Genomic DNA, 6,208 nt, shown 5'->3' on the forward strand with positions numbered 1-6,208 from the left:
ATTATTATTATTATGTATATTACTGTAGCAGTTAAAGCCCCAATCAAGAGAGGGTCCCCATTGTACTGGGTGTGGTACAAGTACAAATCAAGATACGGTCCCTGCCCAGAGGAACTAACACTGCAATCTAAGACTAAGTCGGGATGCAACAAATGGGTGTAGCAAACAAATACATAGGAGAGAGCAGGGGCAGGAGAATGAGGGCAGCAGTAATCAGATCACAGGGGTTAGTGTGCACAGCTTGATTATGATTCAATTAAAGGATTTTTTTAAAAATTAAAGCATTTATTTTAAGCCTTTAAATCATTTAAGATAAAAGCACTGAAGAGTCCACACACACACGTACGGATTGCATTATCTTTAATTAATGTGAAAGATTTAGGGCCAGATTCACTGAACTTGACACAGGGTAAATTACACCCTTCTGGTTCACAGTGTTGGAGGGGGATTCTCCCCAATGGGCTGTGTCTGTGTCTCCCACTCCACCAGTGCTAGTGACCCTGCTCAGAGCACCCATGCAATAGAGTTGTCTAAACCTGAGAGCAACACCAGCAGTCCGACTACCCCTGGCACGGATGGAGCCGCACGGGTGGGAGAATTCCATAATGATACTGACACCGCTTGCTTTCCTGCATGGGCAGCTTTAGAATCTGCTGGGATATGAATCAGGTCATTCCCTGGCTCCACCCCCTTTCTACCCAGTGCCACCCACTTTTTTTTGTCTGTGCTGGCCTTCAAGCTTCCCAGCAAAGGGGGAGTTGTAGCTATTTTGAGCTGCTGCAGCTTCACCCCTGGCTAACTTTCTTCTGCCAGGAACTTCAAACTAGGGAATACGCTGGGTTGAATTGAGCCCCCAGGCTTTTGCATGGAGCTATACATTTTATCATTTGCATTTCCATCCGTTTACTGTTACATTAGCCATAAAACTGTCAAAGTTCAATAAAGCAATTTAAAAACTGCCATCAATATAAAAACAAAACATGTTTAACATCTAAGAGTGGAGGAAAAATTCTGAGATTAAATTAACCTGAAAGCAATAGGCCCTGGCCCAGTCACCCTAAAATCTGACCCTCCCCACAATTCCAGTCAGCTGCTTCCCAAGTAGTTCTGCTGATGCAGCTCAATCCTAACTTGAACGTGCTGTTCAAAGGCCCCTAGCCATCTGCACCGGTTGATGGATCTCAAACCTGACCTGCAGCACTTCTACTCCAGCCCTCCCCCCACCTTTGCTAATACATCTCTGTGATGACCCACTGCACCCTCCTGTACTTCCACTGATGCACCTCAGTTCTTTTGCAGTACACAGTGCTATTCCCTTCCTGGGCCCTCTGACCACCTCTATAAATATACCTCAATCTGACCTTTCAAAACCAGAACACTGGGACCTCACACCATTCTGCCTGTGCACCTGAATTCTTACCTACATCGCCCCTTGTCATACCAGTCCTGCTGACTCACGCATTGATCATGCGCCTCAATCTGGACCTGCAACACTGCGTCTATCACTCCTGGCACAGCCGCATCGCTCTAGTGACGCACCTCGTCAGACAGGTATTTTGCACAATGCTTTAGTCCAATAATGAAAGGGTTAAATGAGTTGCAGAGTTCGTGTGAGTTGCTGTGTTCCTGTTGGTGACAGGGGGTTGGGAATACTCCAGAGTAACACAGTGCGGTGTTACAACATGTCCTAGTCCGCAGTTGTGTGTACAAGTAATTTAGTCTGAGTCTGGGATAGGCTGCGTGCAAAGGTGCAGGAGGTGCTGGTAACAGAGGTTGCTCTTTATTCTTTAAAATTCCTTGGGAGTCTTTCTTTTTGTGTTTAATAGAAGTTACGCCTTGTTAAGAAAATCCAAGTAAGCACTGTATTGGTACTCAACACACCTCAGCCCTGTTCTGCTGCTCCCATGTTCTTCCACTCATGCAACTATTAGGTCGCTCTGCCAAAGCACCTGACTCCTCATTTGGCTTAATATTCCTGTCCTCAAATCTTACAGCTCTAGCAAAATACCTCAGTCCTTGTCTGCAACACCCCTTCTTAGTCTAGTCCTGCCTCCCCACACCAAACTACCGTCGCACTTCAGTCCTTCCCTGCAGTCATACTCCTTGCCATTTTCCAGTCTTGACCCCCCCCCACTCCTCTGCCAATGCAAAGTCTTATCTGTACAATCCCTTCTATTCTAGCCCTAGAATAGCCCACACAGTTCTGCTATTTTTGCAATCCAATGTTGATCTGAAATACCCCTGGCCTTCCACTTCTGTGGCCCCTACATAGTAGTTCTTCCAAGCCACCTCAGGAGTCTCCTTCTCCAGCCTCTGCTATCACAATCCTGAAATTCACGCTCAGCTCTTCCAGCACTCCTCAGTTCTAGCACATAGCTCCTCCTGGTATTCCTGTCCTACAGCTACCCTCCACCCTTCACAGAATACCTCCGGGTTCCCTTTTGCGGTGGGAGGAGGTATTCTGGCTGATTTTTGTGATTACAGGGTTTGGATGCCAAGTCAATAAAGTAAAGCGGGAGAGAAGGATTGCATTTGAGTACGTTTCTTTGTGCTTTGTAAAATGTTATTGTGACGCGTTTGTGGGAATATATTTGTGTGTATTTATGTGAGTTTTTTTGTATGTTTATTAGGGCTGTCAATTAATCGCAGTTAACTCACGCGATTAACTCAAAAAAATTAATTGTGATTAAAAAAATTAATCATGATTAATCGCACTGTTAAACAATAGAATACCAATTGAAATGTATTACATATTTTTGGATGTTTTTCTACATTTTCAAATATATTGATTTCTATTACAACACAGAATACAAAGTGTACAGTGCTCACTTTATATTATTATTTTTTATTACAAATATTTGCACTGTAAAAATTATAAACAAAAGAAATACTATTTTTCAGTTCACCTCATGCAAGTACTGTAGTGCAATCTCTTTATCGTGAAAGTGTCATTTACAAATGTAGATTTTTTTTGTTACATAACTGCACTCAAAAACAAAACAATGTAAAACTTCAGAGCCTACAAGTCCACTGAGTCCTACTTCTTGTTCAGCCAATCGCTAAGACAAACAAGTTTGTTTAGATTTATGGGAGATACTGCTGACTGCTTCTTATTACAATGTCACCTGAAAGTGAGAACAGGCATTCGCATGGCAATTTTGTAGCCAGCATTGCAAGGTATTTATGTGCTAGATATGCTAAACATTCATATGCCTCTTCATGCTTCAGCCACCATTCCAGAGGACATGCTTCCATGCTGATGATGCTCATTAAAAAAAATGTGTTAATTAAATTTGTGACTGAACTCCTTGGGGGAGAATTGTATGTCTCCTGTTCTGTTTTACCCACATTCTGCCATGTATTTCATGTTATACTAGTCTCGGATGATGACCCAGCACATGTTCGTTTTAAGAACACTTTCACAGCAGATTTGACAAAACGCAAAGAAGTTATCAATGTGAGATTTCTAAGGATAGCTACAGCACTTGACCCAAGGTTTAAGAATCTGAAGTGCCTTCCAAAATCTGAGAGGGACGAGGTGTGAGAATGTTTTCAGATGTCTTAAAAGAGCAACACTCCGATGCGGAAACTACAGAACCACCAAAAAAGAAAATACACTTTCTGCTGGTGACATCTGACTCAGATGATGAACATGAACATGCATCGGTCTGCACGGCTTTGGATCGTTATCGAGCAGAACCCGTCATCAGCATGGACAAGTCCTCTGGAATGCTGATTGAGGCATGAAGGGACACATGAATCTTTAGCACATCTGGCATGTAAATATCTTGCGATGCCAGCTACAACAGTGCCATGTGAAAGCCTTTTCTCACTTTCAGGTGACATTGTAAACAAGATGTGGGCAGCATTATCTCCTGCAAATTGTAACCAAACTTGTTTGTCTGAGTGATTGGCTGAAGTAGGACTGAGTGGACTTCTAGGTTCTAAAGTTTTACATTGTTTTATTTTTGAATGCAATTATTTTTTGTACATAAGTCTACATTTGTAAGTTCAACTTTCTTTATAAAGAGATTGCACTGCAATACTTGTATTAGGTTGTAATAAAAAATAAATATAAAATGAGCACTATAGACTTTGTATTCTGTGTTCTAATTGAAATCAATATATTTGAAAATGTAGAAAACGTCCATAAATATTTAAATAAATGGTATTCTATTATTGTTTAACAGTGTGATTAATCGCACGATTAATCATGATTAATTTTTTTAATCGCTTGACAGCCCTAATGTTTATGATTAAGAGTAAATATTTGTAACTATCTTGTAAATCCATAGCCTTGGCAGGACTTCACATCTGTCACTGCTCTGCATGCCGTGGTGTGTTGGAGTGTCGCAGCAGCAAGGATAGGACTTAGATCGGGGTGGGCAAACTTTTTGGCCCAAGAGCCACATTGGGGTTGCAAAGCTGTATGGAGGGCCGGGTAGGGAAGGCTGTGCCTCCCCAAACAGCCTGGCCCCACCCCTTATCTGCCCCCTCCCACTTCCTGCCCCCTGACTGCCCCCCTCAAAACCACCGACCCATCCAACCCACCCCGCTCCTTGTTCCCTGACCGCCCCCTCCCAAGACCCCCCGACCCTAACTGCCCTCCTGGGATCCCATCCCCTATCCAACCCCCCTGCTCCCAGTCCCCTGACTGCCCCGACCCCTATCCACATCCTCGCCCCCTGACAGGCTCCCCGGCACCCCACACCAATCCAACCCCCTCGTTCGCCGTCCCCTGAGCTCCCCCCCGCGAGCCTCCGTCCCATCCAACCGCCCCCTGCTCCCTGCCCCTTATCCAACCCCCCTGCTCCCTGTCCCCTGACTGCCCCCCAGGACTCCCCGCCCCTTATCCAACCCCCCGGCCCGGCCCCCTTACCATGCCACTCAGAGCAGCATGTCTGGCAGCCGCATTGCATAGCTGGAGCTAGACATGCTGCCGCTCTGCTCGGCAGGAGTGCGCAAACCCGCCGCCCAGAGCGCTGTCCGCGCGATGGTGTGGCTGCGGGGGAGGGAGGACAGCGGGGGAGGGGCTGGGAGTTCAAGGGCCGGGCAGGAGGGTTCTACGGGCCGGATGTGGCCGCGGACCATAGTTTGCCCAACTCTGACTTAGATCCTCTGATTCCAAAAAGCAGACTCCTACTGCTAAAGAGAGAGTCTCTGTTAGCATCTATGTGTGTATGGTTATGTGAGCTTGTATATGTGTTTATTTGTGTACTTTTATTTGTGTTTATGTTGATGGGTTTGTGTTTCTTTAAATGCATGTATATGCTTGTATATATGTATTTATTTGTATATTTGGGTCAATGTTTGTGCAGCTTTATATATATTTTGGATTTGTGTGTATGTGTTATGAAAGACAGTGGCTGGGTCATTACACAAATTGAATCTATTTCCCAATGTTGAGTATCCTCACACCTTCTTGTCAACTGTCCGAAATGGGCCATTTTGATTATCACTGCAAAAGTTTTTTTTCTCCAGCGGATAATAGCTCATCTTAATTAATTAGCCTCTTCGAGTTGGTATGGCAACTTCCACCTTTTCATGTTCTCTATATGTATCTATATCTTCTTACTATATGTTCCATTCTATGCATCTGATGAAGTGGGCTGTAGCCCACGAAAGCTTATGCTCAAATAAATTTGTTAGTCTCTATGGTGCCACAAGTACTCCTGTTCTTTTTGCGGATACACACTAACATGGCTGCTACTCTGAAACCTGAAAGACAGTGGGTGCAGTACATAGGCCACAGGACCAGGACACAGGAAGTCTGTTTCTTCATTACTCTGTGCCTTGTGTAATCATGTACACCAGCACAAGTGCATAGAGTCTGTAAAATGCTACTAGTAAGTTTGACAGATGCTTTGCATTGGGGTGAATGACTCCAGTTGCAGAGCCATGGAGAATCAGGCCTAGGCAGCCTGGTGTCAAGTCTCAGGCCCAGCTATGTTATTCACTTGCAAGTCGCTTGACCGTGCTGTGCCTCAGTTTCCCTTTTGTGCCCAATGGGCATGATAATGCTGCTTATCCACCTCTGCTAAGCACTCTGCGAGAGCCATAGCTGAAAAGTGTTGTGTTATTGTGTATCTGTGTGCTGTAGATGTTGGTGTGTAGAAAGATGAGTGTATGTATTTGAGTGTGCGTGTCAGTTGTGTTTGTACATAGGGGTCTACAGTATGGTGTGTATGTGTGTGTGCTTTTGTCTATT

The sequence above is a fragment of the Terrapene carolina genome, unplaced genomic scaffold (assembly GCF_002925995.2).
Source record: "Terrapene carolina triunguis isolate 2854851 unplaced genomic scaffold, T_m_triunguis-2.0 Scaffold247, whole genome shotgun sequence".
In the NCBI taxonomy this organism is placed as follows: domain Eukaryota; kingdom Metazoa; phylum Chordata; order Testudines; family Emydidae; genus Terrapene; species Terrapene triunguis.